The 25353-nt window shown below is 45.4% G+C and overlaps 1 protein-coding gene across 16 annotated transcripts in view; it reads right to left on the bottom strand.

Annotated features, from left to right (window-relative positions):
- RBFOX3 (RNA binding fox-1 homolog 3) overlaps positions 1–25353 on the bottom strand; it is a 509742-nt gene that overhangs the window by 38988 nt on the left and 445401 nt on the right. The window lies entirely within an intron of this gene.

Here is a 25353-nt window from a genome sequence, read left to right as displayed (position 1 = left end):
GTACAAATTCAGCATCTTGGAAGCCCAGAAAAAATAACTCTGAAGCAAATTGAGGATCTTTGGATGTACCAAGTTCTCCTGATTTTTAGAAAACTTGAAATCTATTGGCAAGCAAAGGGGAAATTAAAGGAGAAAAGGGGCCTGGTAAGTGAAGAGAGGTGCCTGCTGGGAGGCAGGGGAGGCACACAGAAGATGCTGGGGAAGACACGAAGCTTTTCTCAGCTCCTTCGGAGATTGCACCAAGCACTGCCCACACATTGTAATTTCTTTTAACAGCTTCTTTGAGTGGAGACTTTTTTTTTTTTTTAAAGGAGAGCATATATTTTCAGGCTGCTGGATTCTATACTGGACACCAGCTTCTCTGGCTAAGTTAAAAGCACAAGGAATGTTACCCAGCCTGGACATGGTATATCCCTGGAGGTCAGAAGGGGTAGCAATTTGCTTATGTTTCCCTGTGGCATTTCAATTTCCAGCCGGCAGGGGGGAAATCAAATGCTGGAAGTCAAGAGAACGGTTCAGTCAGAGTGGGCTTCCAGGCAGCAGGAGGCACAGTTCCAGGTCTTGCTTCTTCCAGAAGTAGAGAGTGTAATATTGCTTGGGGACTGCCTCTCCTGGTACATCCCCCAAAGAGCATTACACTCCAGTGATAACAACCTGTTTGGTGATCCCTGGCCCAAAGAATATCCGGCTGTCCTCGACCAGAACCAGGGCTTTCTTGGTCCTGGCTCCAGCCTAGTGGAACACTCCGCAGGGTGAGATCCACGCCCTGCAGGATCTCATGCAGTTCCTCAAGGCCTGTAAAATGGAGTTGTTCTACCAGGCCTACGACTGAGGGCAGCAACAGTTCTTTTCTCTTAGATTTGCCTCCCTTCCCCCTCCCCTTTCTTGCACGGATATCTTTACACCATCTATTAGCTGTCTCGGTTGTTATTTTACTCTATTTATTGCATTATAGAATCATTTAATGTTTTAATTGTATTGAATGTTTTAAAGAATGTCATACCCCACTTTGAGCCCTATTGTACAGGGAAGGGGCTATAAATCAAAATAAATGAATATGTGGTTAACTGGACAGAATTTGAAAAAGGACCTAGGTAAGATCTGAGGAACAATACTTGCTTTTTTAAAACGATGAGCATAGTTGTGGCATTTTTTTACAGGATCAAGCCTGCTAGATTAAAAGCAGTAAAGTTCTAAATGAAGACAACCTTTACTCTGAAATGTGTATGGAAGCCCAAGTTTGATCAGGTTGCTATCCAGTTCAGTGTCTCCCTTCCACATGCAACCTGGTTCTCCACTTCTGGCTTCCAACTGGGATCAAACTGGTAAACTAGATTATCTTGAAATGATAAGGAAAATGCTGCTGATTTATTCAAAAGCTCTGGATTTCTGACGGCGCTATATCAGAACCTGACACTGATCTTTCTTCCTGTAAAAAGTGTAGCAGTTTTCAAAGAGCAGGAGAGAGAAAAAGAAAGTGCAAAGGAAACATGGGGTGTACCTGTTGGTACCAGTTTGCACTGTGGCAGGGATTAGTACTGTTGAAAGGAGAAAAGAACTACATTCACAAGCATTAGGCAATTTTCTAAAAACATTACTTCCTGACCTACAGCATTTCCCATCCCCCTGTTGTCAATATTTTAGCTATGTTAGCATGTAATTTTTTTGGCTTTTTATGTCTGAATTCATATTACGTTTCCCCATATAAAACATTTTAAAAAGATTATTAGTTTTCCTCAAGTTATTCTAAAACCTCTTGCCAGTTTTAATTCCACATGGTGCTATGCTTCTTGAATAAAATAGTTCTGAGGAAACTGAAGGGGGAGACTGAAAAAGAGCCTTGGAAGGAATAAGGAAGGGATGCACAGACTTCTTGACAGTTTCAGCAGTTCTGTTACCTGTTAAACCAGGGTTTCCTACCTATCTATGCACACGTATGAGGATGAGGCAGACTGGTAGAAAAATGGCCCTGGAAAAGGTCATTACAGTGACCTCTGCCCCTGCTGCGCCTTCTTCTGATTCTTTTGCAGCTTGTTTCCTTGGTATTAAAATATGCTTTCCACAGCTGTGCTATTGCTTTGCTTTTGTGTGTCTATTGGCATATTAGTGGCATGGGCCCTAGGGCAGTATTTTCTCCCTACTGGCTGTGGCAAGGTAAGATTGTGCATAGGTTAGTTGGCAAAGGCTCAGTCGCCAGCCCCACCCCACCCCCGGCCATCTTTGACTTCTACCAGTTATGACTGCCATGTGGGAAGCTGCTTGAAACATTCTCTGTACAGCAGCTGCTCCATATGAGAGTCATGTGTGTATCTGCTCACATCATGTGGTGGATTTTTTGTGATACCCCAGTCACTAGCTGCTGCCACATTTATCTGCTGGTGGTACAGACACTATCCATGTAATGGGGACAATCCTGAAGATTTAGGTGGGTGACATGATACTGCTGCCCTGAGGAAGGCCGCACACTCACAGCTCCTTCCAGGAGCTCTCACACTTACAGCCCCTCTTCCTCTTCAATTACAGTTTCTCTCAGTTGCCCACAAACACACTGCTTCACACTTCACTGCTCCCCTTTGCCCCCCCCCCTCCCATGCCACATCATGTCCCTGTTCCTTATGCTGACAAACAGCCACAAACCCCTCTGCTTGGAGCCCAAATGCTGCTCTCAGATGCTTTATAGCCCTCACATAGCATTGCCTCTCTCTCTCTCTTGGGATGAAATACATCTGCAGCTCCTGGAGCAGAGACAGGCTCCTTAATTGTGTGTGTGGTTAATTTATGACAAAGCAAGAACACAGTGGGACAGGCTTGGGTAGGCAGCTTTCCCTGCTGGAGGAGAGAAACCTTTCCACCCCAGGCCTTGTCCATAGCCTGTTTTATTCCCTTGCTGACTGGAGGATGTTGGAAAGCCCTCTTACAAGGAACACAGCAGTAACAGAAACACATATAGAACACAAGGAAAACATTTTCAGATTGGCAAAATCATTCAAGCACTACTCAGATTCTTCCTGTCCCATGCCAGCACTTGGTATTCTGGGAAGTAGGTGTGGGAGAACATAGGTGCACCAATACCGAGGCAGCACTGTGCCGATCATCTTGCTTGTTGGAAAGGAAACCACTGAACAGGCTTGGTGCTGTGCCAGAAAAGAGATAACCTCAGGATCCCAAATTAGGCTTCTCTGCTGGGGCAGTACTGGTGCTTCCCAGATAGTTTCTTTTAAATGTTTCTTTCATTTCTTTATTTTATTTACATCATTTATAGTCCGCCTTGTAAACCTGAACTCAAGGTAGATTCCACAGAGTGAGTCAATGCAATCAACAGGATGGGGTATTCAATAAACAATGAAACCCATCAGAAATCTAAAAACAAGCGAAGCAAGTAATAAGTCTTTATGTGGCACATTAAATGGGTGCAGAAATTACATAGTAAGATCCTTGTTTTAGTAAGCTAAACACAGACAGTAGTACAGTCCACAGTCCCTAATAATTTATCTAAGTAATTTTGTGACTATTTTGTACAGTACAACTCTATGGCCTACGCAGAAAAGCTCCCTTGAATAATTCAGTTTTTCATAGCTTATGGAAAGCCCAGAGAGTGGGAGCCTTCCTGACCTCTTTAGGTAGGCCATTCCAAAAGGTGGTGGTCACAACAGAGAAGGTGGGTCTGCCCATTTGCAGAGCTGGCACCTGCAAAGGGCCTTGCTCAGATAAGCAAAGCTGATGTGGTTAGTGCATAGGGGAAGAAGTGGTTGCACAGATATGAAGGGCTTTGTATGTAATAGCCAATACTTTAAATTGAGCCTTGTAATAGATGGGCAGCCAGTGGAGCGACTAGAACGGGAGTAATACATATGCTCCATCTAGCTCCTGATAATAGCTGAACTGCAGCATTCTGCACCAACTGGAGTTTCCAAACTGATTTTGAGGGGAGACTAATGCACAGCGCATTACAGTAGTCTAGTCTGGTTGTCATTGTGGCAGGGAGCCAGATCAGCTATATCAAGGTGAGGGCTAGCCATCATGGGCTAGGCTGGGTTGGGAGAAGGTCTTTTGTACAGCTGCATTAATTTGCTTCTCCAGCAATAACAATGGATCCAGTATAACCTCAAGGCTCTTAACCAAGTCATCAAAGGTCAGCTGAACTCCATCAAAAGCGGGGAGCACAATGTTCTTCAGGATCTCTGCCTTCCCAACCACCATCACCTCTGTCTTTCCAGGGTTTAATTTCAGTTTGTTCGCTCTTAGCCAATTCACCACAGCAGCCAGGCAGTGATTTGAGACTTCTGCTGTATCACCATATAACCCGAATAAGGGTATATAGAGTTGGCTATCATCTACATATTGAAGACAACCAACCTCAAAAGCTCCAAATGAACCATAGAGCAGAAGTCCCCAACATTTTGGCACATTTGGAATTCTGACACAGCATGGTGGATGCAGCAAGAGGTGGAACCGTATAAAATCCAAAAATCATTGCTACATCTTAATTTCCGTAATACAGCGTAGATCTTTATGCTGTGGTGGTATCTGCTACTAAAGCAACATTTTAAATAATCTGCAAAGCCAGTCAAATCTCCAATAGCCAATCAGAGGTCTTGCTGGACAAAAGCCCTACCTGGCCCCACCCACTTCTTAAAAGCACTTGGCAGGCACCAGAAGAGATGTCGCCAGGCACCATTGCAATGGGCACCACATTGGGTTGCCCTGGCATGCAGATTAAAAGGCATGAGGGACAGAACTGAACTTCTGGAATGCCACAGGTGAGGTCCCGCACTGATGATCATTGGTTTCCAATAGCAACCCTTAAGAGTCCAATCTGTGAGGAATGATTTGAACCAGTTCATAATGTTTTAATTTATTTATTTCTATTTCTATTTATATACCCCCCTTCCCTGAATTCACAGAGCTCAAGGAGGTCAACAGCAAAAGATACACCTAATCCAAAGAATAAAACTGTTAAAAGGTAGCATCAGGTGGCACCAGAACAATCCAATATGTATTACGTTTTCCCAGCAGGTGAAAGAAAGCAGGGATGGGGGAGGGGAAGGGAGTGCCAGAGAAGATGGGACCCTTTCAGAAAAGGGACAAAGAATCCCTAACTCATGCTAAGCAGGCCACGCTGCCAGTGACTCCTTCAAGTTAAAGAAAAAGGCTTGGGAATTTTTAGCGGGAAAAAGAATTTCAGCTTCTGGAATCGACATTATGCGCTGTGTGCTAATTCACAACACGTATGTGATTTGTGCACTCCATGTACTTGGCACAGATGCACCATCCGGTTTTGGAAGGCATTTCTTTTTATGGGGAGTGAGGTTTCAGCATCACATTCAACTGGAAAAGTTCACTGTGGTGATTGCAGTGGGCCATGATCCAGACCCATGAAGAGAACTTTCACTCTGGCTATGGTAAATACAGTTCAGTGGATGCATAGAGCTTTTTGATTTCCATACACAGCAATAGGATATCTCTATTTCTGTACACATGATGCAGGGGAATCTCCTTGGATTGTGGCCACAGGATGGGAATGGCTGATTATTATACTGAATGAAGCTCCTGTTTCTGACTGCTGGAGCCCCTGTCTGGTCTAGTCTTATCCCATGTCTTCAGCAAACAAACACCTCTTCCCTGCAATGGTATGGGTTAGAGCAGAAGTGACCAAACTGAAGCTCGTGAGTCATGTGTGGCTCTTTCACACATATTGTGTGGCTCTTGAAGCCCCCACCGTCCTGTCTGCTAGCTTGAAGAAGTCATTTCTCTCTTTAAATTGCTTTTCCAAGCCTGCAGCTTGGAGAATGCCTTTAAAGTTAAAGCTGCTTTCTTTCCACCTCTCCCTTCCCTCAAACATCTGATGTTCATGTCTTGTGGCTGCAGCTCTCAAAATCTGACGTTTATTCTATATGGCTCATGTTAAGCAAGTTTGGCCACCCCTGGGGTTAGAAGCTAGCTGAAACATTTTAAAATAAAGCTGTAATTTTCAAGATTGTATCATGCAGATTCTTGCAATCTTGGCAAGTCTTTACATTTGTATGTCATCTCTTCCCAAAGCTTTAGTGTGAATAATTTCATTTTAAAAAAATAACAAAATCCACGTAGTGAATTCAGAAAACATTTGGATAGATGGGAAACATATGATGAGTTTCCAGTATGCTGAGAGCCAGGAGCTTGTAATGTAAACACTACCATATTATGATAATGGAGATGAGCTCACAGATTATCCATCTCCTGAACTTTATTTTGAAAACTGAGCCAGCTCAGGTGACTTCCCAGTTTTCTTAACTACCCCTTTCTTCCCGCTTTGCTTGATGGTGGAGTGGGGGACAGAGACTGTGTTTCTTCCTCAGGTTTCTCAATTGCTGCCCCCATTACCTTTTTATATAAATGGTCAGAGCTGGAACTAGCAGAACAATTTGTTCCAAAACTCTGGAACAGAAGAGGCTGAAAAGAACATTTGGACCCTGTTGGACTCTGTTTTTTCAAATGAGATTACCCTTCATTGTTTGCTTCTTCTCCCCAGAATGGAAGTGTTGCAATCCAGCACCTACAACAATTAAACTAGAGTCACAGGTGGACAGCCATATTGGCCTGAAGCAGTAGAACAAAGTCTGAGTGGCATCTTTAAGACCAATAAAGTTTTATTAAAGGTATGAGTTTTTGTGTGTGTAATGTACTGTGTTGCGAGACGGGTTGAAGGCAACATGCTTTATTCGGTGGTACATTACAAGAGAGAGAGCACGCGGGCTGGGCTCCGCTTATATACATTTCCCTGAAATGTCCCCCCAGTCTGACCAGTCCAATCCTGGCCAGTTAAACTTCCCGCCACAGATCTTGATGGGTGGGGCGTCTGGCGAGCTACATCCGGGGACCCGTGGGTTTCCCCTGGTCTCCTCTGTAGCGCTTGCCATGCGGACCTTAGTTAACGTTTCAAGACATAACACTCCTCCCCACCTAGTTCAGGACACATAGTCCTGCAAGTAAGCGGGGGCCTTGCGTTCCCTGGTTGACCTCCTAGGAGTTACTTGGGGAGTGGGAGCGGTCTCCGGGGCCGCGGCTGTTGCAGTGGCGGTTTCCCCGTGTGGTACATTACAAGAGAGAGAGCACGCGGTCCGGGCCCCGCTTATATACATTTCCCAGAACTGCCCCCCCAGTCTGACTAGTCCAATCCTGGCTAGTTAAACTCTCGCCACAGATCTTGATGGGCGGGGCGTCTCGCAAGCTACATCCGGGGACCCGTGGGTTTCCCCTGGTCTCCTCTGTAGCGCTCGCCATGCGGACCTTAATGTTTCAAGACATAACAGTGTGCATGCACACTTCCTCAGTTACTTCCATTTCAATGTATCTGTCTGTGAGTCTGGCAGCAGCTGACACCGTCTTAAGATATGGACTTGGAAAATCTGTGGGTTTTTCCCACCTTCATTTCCTAATTTTCCTTACTCCTGCCCTGATGAAGAGTTCTGGGGAGCTCAAAAGCTTGCACAATGTTTTGTGTCATTCTGGCTGGTCCTAATAAATTAAGGTATAATATGGATTTTGATTCTTTCTGGAGAGACAGAAGAACTGGCCCCCCCCCCACTGGTTACCCTTTCTCCTGCCCCATACATGATTAGGCAGTTTTATTCTAGCCACTTTCATGGAATACTAGAAAGAGGCTGCGAAACCAGAGGGAAAAGAGGAGGACGAAAATGCCTTCTCATCTCAGACTCGGTTTTTCCCCCCTTTGGGAGAGTAGGCTGTGGCTCAGTGGTAGAGCACCAGATCTATACACAGAAGGTCCCAGGTTCAATCCCAAGCATATCTAGATAAAAGGAGGAGGTGGTAGGAAAGGTTGCTACCTGAAACCTTGGCGAGCTACTGCCAGTCAGAGTTGACTACACTGAAGTAGAGAGACAATTGGTCTGACTCAACACACAAGAGCCTCCTGAGTTCATATGCTCAAAAGTCTGAAGGGGATAACTGTATTTCTCCTTTTAGGATTTCCAAAATATTCTACCGCCTCAGGTAGCTATTTGAACTGTACATTAGGTTGGACAGGTCCTACTTCTTGGTGATAGAAATGTTTGATAAGCCACCCATTTAGGGTGTGGAACTGGTAATGGTGAGGGGTCTACATAATTCCTTTTTAAAAACAGCTCAGGATTTAGCACAGAATATATGTATTCTGAATGGAAAGTCAGGATTCCGTAGAAAATATGGATGGTAGGTACCAGGGGAAGCCAAACTTGCTTAACATAAGAGCTACATAGAATAAATGTCAGATGTTTGAGGGAGGGAGGAAAGGAAGGGAAAGGAAGGGAAAGGAAGGGAAGGGAAGGGAAGGGAAGGGAAGGGGAGGGGAGGGGAGGGGAGGGGAGGGGAGGGGGAGGGGAGGGAGGGAGGGGGGAGGGAGGGAGGGAGGGAGGAAGGAAGGAAGGAAGGAAGGAAGGAAGGAAGGAAGGAAGGAAGGAAGGAAGGAAGGAAGGAAGGAAGGAAGGAAGGAAGGAAGGAAGGAAGGAAGGAAGGAAAGAAATTGGGGAGGGAAGAGGTAGAAAGAAAGCAACTTTAATTGCATTCCCCAAGCTTGGAGAAGTGATTTAAAGAGACAAATACCTTCTCCAAGCCAGCTGATGGGGTGGTGAGGGCTTCAAGAGCCACACAATATGTGTGAAAGAGCCACAGTTTGGAAACCCACCGTTTGCATACCTCCTTATCTTTAAAAATTAACTCCATGATAACAAAATTTGTGGTCAGATAATTACTAATACCTTACCTTAGCATTTGCTCGGATGTGGTAACTTGACCACATACAATTAGGATTGCCAGATTAAAAAAAAAAATACTGGACACACCAAGGCTTGATGCTGTCTTCTCCCAGAGTGAACACAGAGCACTGTTCTGGGAGGAGCAGCCGCCGCCACCACCTTTGTGCTTGGGCTGCCTGTTTCCTCCAAGCCCAAACGGTGTGCTTCACTATCTGGGCTTGGTAAGGTGGCCAGTTGACCCAGAAAGTCCAGTATTTTCACTAACTGTTTAGGAAAACTCTAAACAATACCAGACCTTTAAACTAGGGATGTCAAACACACTAAGCATGGCTGCCGTTCGTCATAATGAGATCTTACATAGATGGGACTTTATCAGGCTGGGCCTTGTGTGCCATAAAATGTAATGCCAGGTAAAAGTAAAGGCAAAGGTGCAAGCAACAGTTGTTTCCGACTCTGGCGCAGCATCACATCACGTAGCGAAGATAAAAGGACACAAACATAACTAAAGATGCAGTGTAGCACTAGGCTGATGACCCTGTACTGCCAGCTTGCTGTCATGGTCTGAGCTGGTCTGAGCTGGCCTAGGAGGACCCAGGGGAAAACATTAAATGGCTGGGCATTGCAAGCTTCTGCCCGCCATGTCAATTCAGAGTGGTTACAGCTCTCTGGAGACTCAGGTTGAAGTCTTTCTAATGATAAACCACAGCTTTCTCCTCTTAACTGGAAGTACAAGGGATAGAAGTTGGAACTCTCTGCAAGCCAAGCAGAGGCTCTTCAACTGAGCCATGGCCTGGACAGCCCAGGCAAAAATGAAATGCTAATTAAACAAACACTACCCCAAGAAGAATGGAGGGACAGAGATTAATACTGACAACCCAGAACTCTAGCAGACCATCCAGTCTTAGCTCAATCAACACAAGAGAAAAGCCTCCATTAGAAGCACAATGTTTGCAAGCAAGCTACACACACACACACACACACACACACACACACACACCCACCAGCAAACTTCAAGAAATAACTCCAGCAGAAGCCAGTGAAGATGAGGGAGGTGTGGCACCCCCATCCTCTGCTCTCTGCACTCACAGGCAGCTTGGAAGGATGAGGACAGGCAGAGGCTGGGGTGAAGAGTGGGGAGAGAAGAGAGCCGGGGGCCAGATTAAAGCCTTGGGTGAGCTAGTTCTGGCCCATGGGCCAGATGTTTGACACACCTGCTTTAAATATCTAGTATTTTTTTCAGTATTTTCCTGGACATGCAGTGAAAATACCGGACTGTCCAGGTCAATAGTGGGCACCTGGTAATTTGCATAACATATTCATCCCTTCTATATCACAAAGGCCCCAGGCAACAGATTTCCTTGCCCTTGATGGTATGTGAAGGACAGGCAAAAGTTTCAGTAGGACTGCAATTTCAGATTCCCACAGCTGTCCTTAACTAGAGTTGCCTTCCACATCTCTGGAGAAGGAAGGTGGGTTTGCTAATCTACATGGCTCATGGACAGCAATAAATAAATCTTTTCAGATCGGCGGGGGGGGGGGGGCGGTCAGTGGCGAAGGAACAGTAGGTGCTCTGCGATATCCCACAGCTGCAACATCAGCAAGCAGATAGTCTGCAACATCCCCAACAAAAGGATAATGCAATACCTAATGCACAACTTGGCAGCCACTTCAACCCATCAGCTCATATGCCAAGGAACTCCCACTTAATTAGGCCAGAAGAACCAAGGCAGGTATGACCACTGTGAACTTTCATAGCCTTGCCTACATTCGGAGGCTTTCTCTGCGCCCACTTGGTGTACTGCAGAAGTACAATGCTTACTGTGATAATGTGACAGGTGTGACTATAAGCAGAAAATAGCTCCATAGTGGAAACATGAGCCGGGGGGTGGGGGTGGGGTGGGGACATAGAACAGGCCATAAAGGAGACTGGACTTAGGTTGCAAGTAATATACATGCAATGGACCATAAAGATACACCCCCATGGGATGTTACATTGCTGGCTTCTGGCCATGAACAGAAATTTTGATTTCTTCCCATCCATATATTTATGACAGATATTCATTAAAAAACACAAAAAAACTGAGGAAGTTTTTGTCTCCTCTGCTGATTTTAAAAAATAAATATATGTGGTAAGTTCCCAGGGCTGAGCCTGGGAATTAGGAAGAAAACCTGTGCCTTTATTAATTCTGTATACCAATCAATTAAAGGCAGAACTGCAGATTAGGTGCAGACATATTAATGGGCTCGTACTAGGAAAAATATGCAGTGGGAGATACCCTCTTGTCTATCCTTGTTTCATCAAAGTCCTTTCAGCCTCTTTGGGGCTGTTATGAAGCTCAACTATATGCTCTCCCTGCATACATACACTTTGTGGTCCTGTTTGTCAGCTTCCAAAAAAGGGCCCTTATTTGAGGGAGGGTTGAGAAGAGGGTGAGGTACTCACAGTGTGGTTTGCATAGCTGCAAAGCTACCCTTACCTCTACTCACACACCTTAGTGAACATGTGGCTCAGCAGAACTCCTCTCAAAATTATTACTCAAAATTATGTTGGCCTGTCAGGGCAACCTGGTCAGCTACATATGATCCTGCTAGCTGTAGATATCTAGTAGTACATAAAAACTTGTGAATGCATTTAAAAAAAAACAACCCAAATAACCCAGCCAGTTCAATGGGATTTGGATGAGAATTGAATGTGAACGTACATAACGTACGTATTTATTTATTTAGTGAACTTATATTCCGCCCTTTCTCATAACGGGATCAGGGCGGATGTGCTTATGTATCAGCTGGACTGGAACATATCTGCCTTGCTGGATTGGAACAGAATACTTTTTGCAACTCCTTAGAGATGACAATGTGTCCCTAGAAAGAACATTCCATCATAAATCCTACACATGTTTGAAATACAGAAGCGCTAAATAACTACCAAGGGCTAAAACTGTGAACTTTGACAAGCAGGTCCAAATCCAAAACAAAATAAAAACCATCTTGCAAAGATACGACATTTTAACACATCTTAAATTTACTTATATGGGGCTCATAATAGATATGGTAGGAAGTTTCTGACTAGCTGTCAAAGCCCTTAAGGAGAAAGCGGTATGAGCTTTCTATGAAATGGAGGGCAAAAAGCCTACCGACTAAATAAAACCTGCAATAAAGCAGCAACTAACACTTTTTTCACAGCATCGAAATGCTGAGAGCTGCTTTAATTAGAGAATACACTACTTGGGGATAACAATTTTGGGAAATCTTCAGTTATACAGAACTACAGCAACCATTTATAACTTCAGCATGCTGCGGGAGGGGGGCAGTGGCTCAGTGGTAGAACATCTGCTTGGCACGCTGACGGTCTCTGGTTCAACGCCCAGCATCTCCAGTTGAAAGAATTTGGCAGTAGACAATGACGGGCTGCTGCCTGTTTCAGTAGCCAGTCCTGACCATGATGAACCAATGGTCTGATTCAGTATAAGACAGCATTATATGTTCATGTTAGTTGACATTATTCATACACCATATGAAAAAGAAACACTGGTTTCTGATGTTACCATTATCAAAGCTGTCCGCACCCAGTATATTAAGATCAGACCAGAGAGCTGGTGACACTGGAGTTGTTATTGAAGCTCCAGATATATCATTGGGTCTTGAAAAGCAACCATGAGAGTGATGTGGATCGGGTCGGTAGTACTGGGAAAGGGGGAGGGGGTAGTCCTTCCCTTTATGATATTTTGTGGATTCAAAATACACTCCCTTTAAGCTCTAGTGGGGAAAAATGCACCCTTATAATTCCCATCTTTCTTCCCTACCAGTACTTAGAGTAGGTGGAGGAGCATTTTCAATCAGGGAAATGGTGTGGAAGAGTCTGAGGAGATGAAGAGGGACAGAAATAAACACATTTAAACAGAACTCTCCATTCTACTGCAGCTGTACCTAAAATCCCAAAAATACTTCTAGAGTTTCAGTCCCCAAGGTTATGCATAACTTTACCTAGTAGATTCACATTACAAGAAGTCATTATCATCAAGTTTGTCATTACAGCTAGGCAGGACTTTTTTTGTAGAAAAAGCCCAGCAGAAGCTCATTTGCATATTAGGCCACACCCCACCAGAAGTGATGTCACCTGTTCAGCAGGTTACTTTCTGCACAGACACAGAACAGTGCAGTGCCATCAGCCACATTTCATGGATGTGTGTTCTCACACAGCCCAACGACAGACTTTATTTTGACCCCCCCCTCAACATGGCTGTAGAGACAGAGAGTCATGTGTGGCAGAGCGGGTAGCAGCAGGCCCAGTTTCTCCCAGGAGGGGGTGCTCATTGGCAGCTGCACATCTCTCACTCTCTTTGCAAGCCCGTTGGGGGCTGAAGGCAGCAGAGAGGACGGAGCGCGTGGTCTGGGAGTGTGCCTAGTGCCTTCCCTCTGCCACAGACCGTTTTTTGAGCCAGAGCCCTGGCCAAGCCAGCTGGGACTGCATTCCTGTGTGATCCTGCAGATAAGGAAAACTTGGATGCAGTCAAACAAGTTTGGGAGAAGAGCTGCCCTTTGCTCCAGTGTGGAGGCCAGCACCCTGTCCAGTCCATGGCTGGCTGTATGCTAGCAGAGGACGTTGGTGATACCCTTGAAGGGCTTCAGGACACACACCATTTGGGAGAGGGTCAGTTGCTCACTGGAGCTTATGCTGACCTCCTCTCCCCCTTACATGATGGGCGTCAAGGAGATGATGTCTTCTGGTGGAGCAGAAGAGCACAGCGCTCTTCTGCTCCACCAGAAATGCAATCATTGCATAGGTGGAATTCCAGTAGGTGGGCATGTCTTGTATGAGCTGATGTCCAGGCTCCCTCCCTCCACTTGCTTCTTGCACAGTTGGCAGGCAGACTTGATTCTGTGTGCATAGTAGGCACCAGCAGGTTCCCAACAAGGAGTAAATCTTCAGAGGGGCTGCATCCCAGGTGGGCTTGACTGTGCTTCCCAGCCTGAGAGCATCCATCACCACCAGGTGCAGTGTATGCTAGGCAGATGATGTCCTTGAGGCACACAGCCTTCACTGCCACCATCACATTGGTGCCAGCAGGACAGGTGTTGCTCAGAGAACCCTGAAGCACCAACAATGTTCACACAGTACTCCTTTGCTCTCTGCCTCTAATGGAACCTCCTCTCTCCTAACTGCTTGCTGCAAAATGAAAACAGCTGTGTGCGCGCTGGGGGTTTACATATATTATGTTCCCATAGAGCGGAATGGGAGCTCTCTTGTTGGCAGCCAGAGCTGCCCGTCAAGCTTTGGAGGGCCACTATAGGTGTTTCCAGAGCACAACGTCTATGGCACTATGCTTTCTTCCCTGCCTCTATGCTTTATCCTTCAGCAGTCACTCTCTGTGCTACTATACCTGTGGAGCACGTGGGAGTGTTTCTATCTATACAGCAGATGGGGCAACAGGGGGCAGGAGAGTGAGTGGCTGCCAGGAAGGATGCCAGAGGGGACGGGGAAGTACGCAGAGTACACACATCAGTACCATCCTTGCCATTTTCTAATGTTTCAAACCTCAGTTTCTCTGATATATGCAATGACCTAGCTAATCTCCATTATTAATGTGGCCTGTCCTAGAGGTCATCATCCTGAAGATGATTCCTTTCAGGCCCCATTAGACTCACCTGATCTCCAGCGTGTCTTTGTGTGACACATCTGCCCAGATCTATAGCTCCCTGTGACAAAACTCCTGACAGAGAGATGATCATAATATGCACACACACATGCAGGTCTGTGTGGGGTGCTAAGACTGAGTTGAACAATTTCCATCAGTTCTCTTACTGCACAGTGCTCTCTCTCTCTCTCTCACACACACACACTCATGTAAACACCAGTTAGTAATGAGATCTTCTTGAGGTTTGCTTAAGCAGGAAATCCTGCCCATATATCAGGTTCCCATCATGCCACTCTCCCCAAATCCACCTAATGTCCCCCTATGCTTCCCGCAAACTACTTCTGCACTCACTTGCTGCAGGTCAGTCAACCTCCTTTAAACATCATTTTGTCCCCTTCTATAGTTAAGTTTATGCTTTAGTGAGAATGAGTGTCCTGGGAGGGGGAGAGCACATCAACTTTTACCACGTGGTGCTCCTGTGTGGCCTGTGTGATGAGGCAGGAGTATTTCTCAGAAGGTGTCACGTCTTACTCGCCAGTGTTAATGGAGACACCTCATTAGAGGTAAATTAGACCAGTACTAAGCACCTTCAAGTGTCTTGTGCTCCCAGAGCTGCCTATCCAGGCTCCAGAGAAAGAGAAACTGCTGTTTACTACAGAGCAATGTGGACGCTAGAAACAGCTGTTGTACAACTGATGTGTTAATCCATGGCACACCAGGATTTCTCCGCCAGCACCAGTGAACTTTAAAAACAAACAAACACACAGTCCTTTTTCTGAAGTGGTTCTACTATCTTATACTAAACATGATCTAAATACAAAGACATTTGTAAATAATAAGGTAATACAGGGGTCCTCAAACTTTTTAAATAGGGGGCCAGTTCACTGTCCCTCAGACTGTTGGAGGGCCGGACTGCCGTTACTGTACAAGGCCGTGGGCCGTCAGTTCTCCGTCTTCTGCATCTCCCTTCCTTCCCCACACCACACACCCCCGCCTGGGAACTCACCTCACCTCGGTATCACCTCACACTCTGTCTCCGCCGCCTCAGCCCAGTGCCGGAAGTGTGCGTTGCTAACGTGAGTTTAGGTCGAACGTCACTTTTGGTCTGATTTTGCCATAACCCGGCGGGCCGCATAAACATCCTCAGCGGGCCGCATCTGGCCCGCGGGCCGTAGTTTGAGGACTCCTGAGGTAATAAACTGAGATGGCAGAATTCTGGCTTGTATGTATCCTTGAACGGTCTCCTTTCCTCAGTAAATAAAAAAATTCTTATAGATCAAAAACTAGAAAATCAAAGAAAAAGATTGTAGCCCAGTCATCTCTTAGCAGCATTAATTTTCTACTTGTAGGGTAGAACAGCAATATTTAACCTCCAGTACAGAACACTCCACTACCTCATGCTACCTGTATAGACTAGTATTTAGAGACTGGCTTGTGCTGTCTCTTGAGCCTTGTCCTTGGGTCATCCAAGCCAATGCAGGTGCAGCCTTCACCTCCTTAAACAAAGTCAGAGACCGAGGAGCCTAACAGCAGTCACTGGCATGGAAATGTGATCGGAAGGAAGTCAAACAGCTGAGAAGATGGCTGTCTCAACATACACTGGATGCCTTGGATTTAAGGAGCCTGGCTCATGTGCTTTTCTACCCTGCCCCTTCTGTTCTGCCCATCAGACTTCTGCCATGTTCCTTGCAAACAAACTGAGGTAAATGGAAATTCAAGAGGAAGAAATACTGGAATATGCACAGACTGTCAACGTGCATTTATCCACTTGTATCCCGCTTCAAATCTCTGCTGATAGAAGGGATTTCTATCCATGGGACATCCTTTTTCTGCCATCTCATCTTGCTGCAGCTGCAAATGCCCCCCTAATGCTATAGGCTGGGGGATGGGGGGCGCAGCATATGGGGAGGGGGGGAGTGCAGCACATGCCGCCCTGAGCCCGCCTCGGCGGGGAGGGTGGGGTTTAAATCGAATTAAACATAAACATATGGGGTGGAACTGGTGAAAATCAACCCCCTTCAATTCTTCACAGAAATGATAGATGGGATAGAATCCATCACTTTCAAAAGTCCATCTCTTTGTCCACCTGGTAGAAGAAACAGTCAAAATAAAAATGGGGGAAACATCCTGTCCTCGCTCTGTTGCTCAGGGGCAGCTCTCAAGCCCTTGACTCTCCCTTCCCAGGGATCTTCCTTCAGCTCCGTCTGCCCACACTGTCTGCTGCGGGTGTCTCAACTGCCTAGAGCTTCCTCCTCTCTGCTGGATGCCTCTGCAGCGCCTGGCCCAGGCTGCTTTGCCTGCCTCATTGGTAATACTTGGAGCTGGATCTAATCTTGCACTGATTAAATGTCCCTCATTAACGAGTTTCTTTAATTAATGGAGTTTTTGGGCTTGCTTGGCTTGCTCTCTCCCCACAGCTCTCTGCCGCCTCAGCACAAACACGGGGCCATTCCCTTTCGAGTCGTTTAGTGAGTGGGGCTGTTTCCTGCCGACACCGCACTTTGCTGATGGCGCCTGTCGCTTCACACCTGATGACTCCATTTTTAACATTTCCCCCTTTTATTTGGGTGAGGAGGAGGAAGCAACAACCATATATATATGTGAAGCTGAAGCTACACAGGAAAGGGTTTGCTATCCAGGTATCAATCGGATCCACAAGGAAAAAGGCAAAAGGGGCAAGTGCACCCAGGCTTTGGCTGTGGGTCCTGAATCTGAAACATCCCCAGTCCTTCACCCCAGCAATCCATCTGCTGAGATTTTAGAGTGCAAAGAACACCTTTTACTACAACGCCCCCCTCCCTTGCCCCATGAAATCAATGAGACATTACCTCCTGTCTCATTGCCTTTTCTGGGCAACCAGGAAACTGGAAGTTGTACTACCAGGACTGAGACTTGGTGCAAAGGTTCAAGCTCCCATTCAGTTATAAAGCAGAGCAGACAGTCTACAGTAAGCTGCGATCTCTCTAACTTTGCGAGAGTTATTTTGTCAAAATAAATGAGAAAAATATATATATAAAGCATGTTATGAATTGAAAGGTGACATGGAATACTGCTGGATCTTAAATGCACTGCACTGCTCTGTTTACCCACTACTGTTTCCAATGCAGGCCCCTAGACTAGGAAAAGGATTCCCAACTATCTTGAAGATGAGTTATAGCCACTTAGCTCAAGATATATGCAGGGCCCAAGGAAGGTAGCACAGGGGCCAGATCAGAGAACACAGATACCGCACACTGAGCCAAGCTTAGAAGGACTCAGAAGGCCCATACAGAAAACAAGCCTTCTTACTGTCTCTGGATGCAAAGCAAAACTTGACTGAGCCAGTTTGGTGTAGTGGTTAAGTGTGCGGACTCTTATCTGGGAGAACCGGGTTTGATTCCCCACTCCTCCACTTGCACCTGCTGGCATGGCCTTGGGTCAGCCATAGCCCTGGCAGAGGTTGTCCTTGAAAGGGCAGCTGCTGTGAGAGCCCTCTCCAGCCCCACCCACCTCACAGGGTGTCTGTTGTGGGGGAGGAAGGTAAAGGAGATTGTGAGCCGCTCTGAGACTCTTCGGAGTGGAGGGCAGGATATAAATCCAATATCTTCTTCTTCTTGAATGTTCAGTGAGAAACTTGGTGGGAAAGAAGAACTTACTTGCGTGGATTGCAAATACCTGCTATCTCCTTTATATCAGGACTTCATACACCACACCTATAATGCCACAGCTTTTATTAAGGACAACCAGATCAACATAAATAGTGTGCATGATCTGAGTTGTCAATGAACATTTGAACTTTGAACATTTGAAGCTGCCTTATACTGAATCAGACCCTCGGTCCATCAAAGTCAGTATTGCCTACTCAGACTGGCAGCGGCTCTCCAGGGTCTCAAGCTAAGGTTTTTCACACCTATTTACCTGGACACTTTTAGTTGGAGATGCCAGGGATTGAACCTGGGACCTTCTGCTTACCAAGCAGATGCTCTACCACTGAGCCACCATCCCAGCTTCAGAACATCAGGCTGAACGTTAAAAGTGGTGCAGGGTGGGTGGGAGAGATGTTTCAGACCATGATCTCTCTTTCAGGCATCTTTTCCGCATCCTACACATGCGGTGGTAGCATGCCAACCAGGTAGCTGCTTGCATAATGCATTCTTGGTATGCTAACAGTGCACATGGAGGAGACACGGTCTGGTTTAAACCACAGACTGGGTACGTGCAGTACTACATGGGTTAATTCTCCTTGCTTGCCTGGCATTGTGTTCAACCCGGGTCTCCTTTTAAGAAGTTCCTCAACAGGGGAAATCACCGAAACTTTTATTTTCCATAAATCAAACCAATATATTTTCCTCTCCTCTCACCAGCCTATCTCTCTATGGATGCCACTAATGCAAAAAACAAACCCCCATAGGCTGCCAGAACCGCCAAGTGCTTACTCAACAAACATCCATTGTACAGAATGTTAATAATTTACCCAGTGGCAAATATGTGCACCACGGGCCAAAAGTACACATGTATTCTGGACGTACCTAACAAGCTGGAGAAGGCAATTTCAGAAAATGAACTTGCTCCATGCACACCACAGACATTTTCGAGCCATGGATTGTTAGGGATCTGAATGCTTGGCCAGTTTAAACCACTGTAGTGTCAAGGGGTCCGTGCACTCACTGTAGTCTGTGTCTGTATTTCCTGGGTCTCTGCCAGAACAAAGCTGGCTGCCAGATAAAGCTAAGCTCAGAGTGTTATGTTCCCAGCACAAAAGCTATTAAGCAGTGCAGCTATGTCCAAGAGGACCATTCTCTCTCCTCCCTCCCCTATCTCAGTCCCCACAGCCACCCCTCTTCTTGTGCTCAGCTCAGCACATCAAAAAGACAGTGGAAAGCCTATGGCAAACAGCCACCTGCATCCACAGGTCTTGGGAGCTTGAGCAGGGGTGAAGGTTCTGGCTAGAAATGTCACGAGGTACAAGAAATTCTGGAGGCTGCAGCCACAAAAGTGCCCAGAGCAATTCACACACGTTTAACCAATTTGCACAAAGCTTATTACTGTGGCGGCCTATTTTTTTTTTGGAAACTAATGCTATGTTATATATATTATATATCATTATCTTACCAGGGCTACTCCTTCTTCCAAAAAGTTTTTAAAGTATAGCTATTACTAATTTGCAAATGAATTATTTCTTTCGCTTTCTGTGCCTGACACTGGGGCCTGTGTCATGAAAGTGGGGCTCAGCTCGGGGTGACTCGCATGCTGTCTTCTCTCCAATTTGGCCTCCTTTTCACACTAATGTCTGTTGCCAGGAAGCAGAGGTCGTGCTGTGGAAGCAACTGCCTCCCTGAGAAGGAACTGACGGCTCCCGCCATCATTCAACAAAGCACTGACCTGTGAATATTTCATCACCCTAAACACTGCATCATCCACACCAAGCAGAGAGCCTGGCCTGTGGGAACAAGTACTAGTTACACTGACAGGAAAGGGGGGGATAAGGCCAGTGGAGTTGGGGATGGACAAAACCGGATGCTGAAATAGCCTTTCCAGACATTGTCAAGAAGGAACAGTAGTCCTGTCTCTGGAGAATGTGATGAAAACTACTGTGTGGTTCAATTGCCCCTCCTTTGCAGTGTCACAGGTTAAAAGCAGTACACTGTGGCTGATGACGGTTGTGGCCTCACTGGTCAGGGTAAATCATGCAAGACCATGCAATGGTGCTCATCACCCATCTCCATACAGGATACACCCACCCCTGACTTGTGGAGGAGGCATTCTCTGCCCAGACTGCTCATTTTGTGAGGAACAGATTCTCACTCCTGGGCCTTGCGTGTCCAAGGCCATGAATCTGCGATCCCAGGCACCTGCAAAACACTCACCTCATAACGAATTTGCATTTCAGTACTTTGAATTGATTGGCTAGAGAAGTTTCACAAGTGTTGCTAAGATGTGGAGAGCAGATGCCAACAGAGGGATGGGCGGGTAAGTACAAATCAGGTAAGTTGTGCCCATATCTCAAATTTGGGTTCGATTCTCTGCATCCATTACCAAAACCAGCAGTCAGCTGCAACACAGCATGACAGAAATGCATTCAGTAAATCTCAGCCATCCTTCCCCAATTCATTTGGCAGAGATTGCAGAATGTCCTGACATCATAGTGGGGATGTAGTTACAGGGCAGGGGGACAGATCCATAGTCTGGCTCAACAAGAGAGACAGACTGACTGAGAACTGACAGATCCTGGAGCTGGAATCCAGGAAGAGCATCTGATATGACAATAACCCAACTGAAAGGGGAACTTTATAATATTTAGTGCCCTTCCACTAAACAAAACTCACCAGGGACCCAACATTCCACCCCTCCCCTCTCCCACAGAATTCTGCCTATCCATGCCTAACAAAACTTACTGTCTTCCCTTATCTATCCTCTTCATTTCCAGCCCCCTTGATGGAAGGCACAGGTTCATGCTGTTTTGCTTGTTTCTCATCTCACTGTCTGGCAATCTGGGACTCAATGAATTCAATCACATGAAGATGATGAAAAGGGCAAAAGAACAGTCTGTTCACAGCTCCTTGATGGCCAGAGTGCTGGTTCCCAGAAAGCTCAGCCTACGCTAGTCCATTCTTCACCTATGCCACACCGGACCTCATATCAGGAAACGTCCACTTGCTAGCCAGCCAGAATTGCAAAAAGGAACAAGCATATGAATTGCCCTTTAATACTTCAGAAAAGGGCTTTGCACATTTGGGCATGCACACGGTCATGATCTCTACCTACACAGAGATGCACAACTGGACTATACTACAGGACTAGCCACTGTACATACGGGGGGTCTAGTTCTTGGCTTCCTTAGCCGGAAAGCAAGGAGCTGAGACTGCATGAAATATTAATGCTGTAAATGGTGCAATTTCATTTGCATTCAGCCAACTTCATGTATATTTCAGAGTGTGATGGGATGATAATGTTGTGTAACTGAGGCAAAATGTGAGGGGTACAAATGTGCTGGGATAAGGGGGCCTTACTTGAGCCTTCCGTACTGGCATAATCAATAGGCTGGCCAGCCATGGGTCTCAGTTTCACTGGGAGAAAGAGCAGAATGTTCTGGATGGCAATTTGTCGATATGTATTCTCTAAACTGGAAGGGCATGGCGTTGCCTCCATAGGTATTAACTATATTCAGTGAAAAGGATGGAATGATGTCCAAGTGCCAATTAAAGACAGCCTCCAAGAAAGAACAGTCTTACTGCTAATGCTGGACACACTTGTGGTTTAAATCCCTGGGTTTTGGGGCAAGAACAGGTCAGTTTGTTTATCCTTTGCTTCTAATATTCCTTCTAGGGGGTTGACTATGACAAGCTGCAGGTTCATGAGCAATCATGGGGGTAGGAAGATAAAAATTGGAAAATGTCTGCTCTGTACACCAAAATTTCTCTATTGAAGTTTCTATGAAATCTCAGGGACCTGACCAGGCCAATTTCCCCATCTCCCTCTTTTTTGCCTTTAATTCACATCCCCTTGCAATTTTCTGTGAGGGAAAACAATTGAGATCAGGAAAACAGCACAAGAAAAGGTTTTAAAATATGTCTCCCCAGTGCTGAAGCCCTGATCTGAAGCCTCAACTCCACTTGGCTCAGTGATTTTCATTTTTTAAATCTGCAAGAAAAATATATATGAAGCGTTGCTTTTATACCTCGCCCTTCAACTATCAAAAGGAGGCTTGGAACAGCTTACAATAACCTACCCTTCCTCTCCCCACAACAAATACCTTGTCAGGCAGGTGGGGCTGAGAGAGCTCTAAGAGAACTGTGATTGATGCAAGGTCACCCAGCTGGATGCATGTGCAGGAGTGGGGAATCAAACCAGTTCTCCAGGATCAGAGTCTTCTGCTCTTAACCACTATACCACAACTACACCACTGCTCTTAATCACTACATCACCAGAGTAGATTTTAGCTACAAAGCTCCCTGGTCTTGTGGACCAGAGAAACTTTCCCTGGCAAGAGGATCTTGTAATATTTAGCATCTGTGACACAAGCTGAAATTAATCAATGAAGATTTTCTTGGTATGGAGACTGAAGGATGGAAAACCTTCTGTTGCTCAGTACCCGCTCATTGTACAGCTGTTACCAACCAACAGCTCCAAAGCCACTGAGCACACATGTACCCTATATAGTATGCTTACATGCTTCCTTATGAATCAATATACAAGATCATTTCCATTTCTGAGCACTATGCTTACAGTTGTGTTTCTCCGTAGAGACTGTCAGCTGGAGGCTCAGTATTTCCTAAAAATACAACAGTCTTTTTCTGAACTGGATTTTACTTAGCTCAATTTTTAGTCTGACTAATGCCGGAAGCTCAGTAGACAGAAAATTTCTAAAACCTCCCAGCTTATCCCTATTTCCATCTATTGCTACTCACGCACTCTCTTATGCCTCTCCTCAAACTAGACGTCTTCCCCAGGCTAGCACTACTCCCTCACTCTCCGGTCCCACCCATATGCTAAACCAGAATGAATCTTGTCTTGATTTTCATTCCTTTCTTGTCCTTGCATCAGGGACCAAATAGCAGCCCCAGTCAACTCCTTCCCCAGTCCCTAACATTCCAGTTTACCGTAATTGCTCAGACGTGAGACAGTGTAGGATAATTTTCAGAGTACAGCACTTTAAATTGTAATAGGCATTATACATTGGGTTTTTATTGGATTGCTAGTATTACTTGCCTTAAACTCATGGGACAGAACAAGTTAGGTAAATAAACAGGTATGTTTGGCAAAATCAACCCTTATGTTGTTTCCTCTGCTTCCTGCATAGTGTTTCTGCCTGATTCAGAAGGGATTCCGTTTCCTCCGAGATAGATACCAGACAGTGTCTGCTCACATACATGGCCAATCCAAGAATAAGCAGGTCCCTTCTTTTGGCTATTTCCAGAGACTGGGAAAAGAGGGACTTTACAGAAGTTAATTTATCCAAAAGGGACTCCAGAGGAATCCCAGTTGTCTGATGTGTTATGAGCAGCCCAAGAACCACGTCCATCCTGATCCACCTAAGTAAAGCATTTTAGGGGGGGGGGGAAGCTGTCTGCAGTAGGAAGAATATAAATTCAGCATCCAATTAAGATACTTCCTCAGTGTATGATAGCGCTTCCTTTGTGAGCATCCCTTTCTTAATCTGTGTCTACTAAACATTAAATGGTTTCCTTCCTATTGCAAAAATCAATTCCTTTGCCCACTTCACTGGCACATCATATTCAGAAGGCAGCTTTGACTTTTAGATCTATTAGCCCAATCACTTTGCAAGGAGACCTGCCACCTATAGTTTCCCATTTGTCTCTTTGTTAGATATGTAATCCTGTTACTTACTGGCTGGTTCCAGAAGGAAATTAGGTTAGGTTTTACATTTTTCAAATATGAATACTTAATTTATATTGAAAACCTGAGAAAGGATGTCTGAAAATACTTAGAAGGCATGCTTCAAAGGCCACACCAAACCATGGCTGGTGTTAAAGCCTGAAAGCAGCAACAGAACTGCTTGTTCCTTCCTCCCCTCACACAATAAGCTAACGTTACTTCCTGGTTTTTGAGAAACTATCCTTGGCCATTACATCCAAACTGGCAAGCTGTGTTCTAGCCTTCCAAATCAGCGTTACAAACTATGAACGTATTTTCCCCAAATTCACCACTGGTCTAATAATAATGTGGGCCCATGGAAGTCAGCATTACATTTTTATACCACCCTTCCTCCAAGGTGCTCACCTGTCTCTTTTGATCTTCTTCATGGCCCTGTGAGGTTCAATTCAGACATCATGAACAAAGTGGTGAATTAATAGCAAGGCTTCATTCAGAGTGCCAAGTTTCAGCCTGGAAGTTTTCAATTCCAATTAATTATGATGTCTGAATTTTAACATCATTTATACTCCACCTTGGTAACTTACAGTATTTATTCTCTCCTTCAATTTAACCTCACAACATCCCTGTCAGGTAGGTTAGGCTGAGAAGTGCATGACTATCCCAGGGTGACTGAGGACCCTCAATGCAGAGTGTGGATTCAAGCACAGATCTCTCAGATCCTAGTCCAACACTCTAACCACTGAACAGCACTGGCTCTCCATGCAGAACGCAGGCAGCTTTGCCAGCTGAGGTATAATGTTAACCAGGAACCGGGATTCTTCACCAAGATTAAAGTGTAATTAAGATTCCCAGCTACTAGGGAAAAACAAACCTCCATTAGTGAAGGTGCCTGCATTCAGACATCACAGTTAATTCAAGTTAGTTGAAGAATTCCACCTTCAGTCCTGGCTTGCCATGTAAGGGAGGGGGAGGAGGAATGCAGCACACAAGACTGGCAGTTAAACAAGTTCATGGTGTCTGAACTGAGGCTGAAAGACAGAGAATGAGAGAGATTGCCTTGTGTTCACCCTGAAAGCATCTTGGCCAAGAGGGGATGTGAACCCAGTTCTCGCCTGTTTGGCACACTACGATATCACATGGGAAGAAATAAAACTATGCTTATGATTCAGGAAATCAGGTCCTTTATGTGTGAAGCTGGAGTTCTAGAAGTTGTTTGAGCTATCAACGCTTAGACCCCAAGAATATTATATGCTTCACAAAAACATCAACAAGAACTTCCTCATCTTATCTATGCTAGTGCAGCTGAACACCGAGAGATAAAGGAGATTTTATATTTTTCCCTTAACTCTGCTTCACCCCGACCACCATCTCTCCACCTTCTCAGTCTCTCTCAGTTTTGTCTCTTGTTTAAGTGCAACTATGACGTAGTTTAATGAGTGCTCAACATAGGATAATATTACTATATTCTACTAAACCAATCCCAGCCATTTTTGATGGACCTCAAAGAGGGCAATGTGCTATTTGGCTTAGGTAAACTGAGCAAAGTTTGGTGATAAACCAGGTGTAATTTATTTCTTATTTAGAATTCATAAACCTTAAACATCAATTATTACTATACAGGTAAGCCAGGGCGACGCAATGGGGGAGGGCCTTAGCTGGTTCTCGGGGTT

The sequence above is a fragment of the Heteronotia binoei genome, chromosome 13, assembly GCF_032191835.1.
Source record: "Heteronotia binoei isolate CCM8104 ecotype False Entrance Well chromosome 13, APGP_CSIRO_Hbin_v1, whole genome shotgun sequence".
NCBI lineage: Eukaryota > Metazoa > Chordata > Lepidosauria > Squamata > Gekkonidae > Heteronotia > Heteronotia binoei.
The sequence above is the reverse complement of the archived record's forward strand: the minus strand, read 5'-3'. Positions and strand labels throughout refer to the sequence as shown.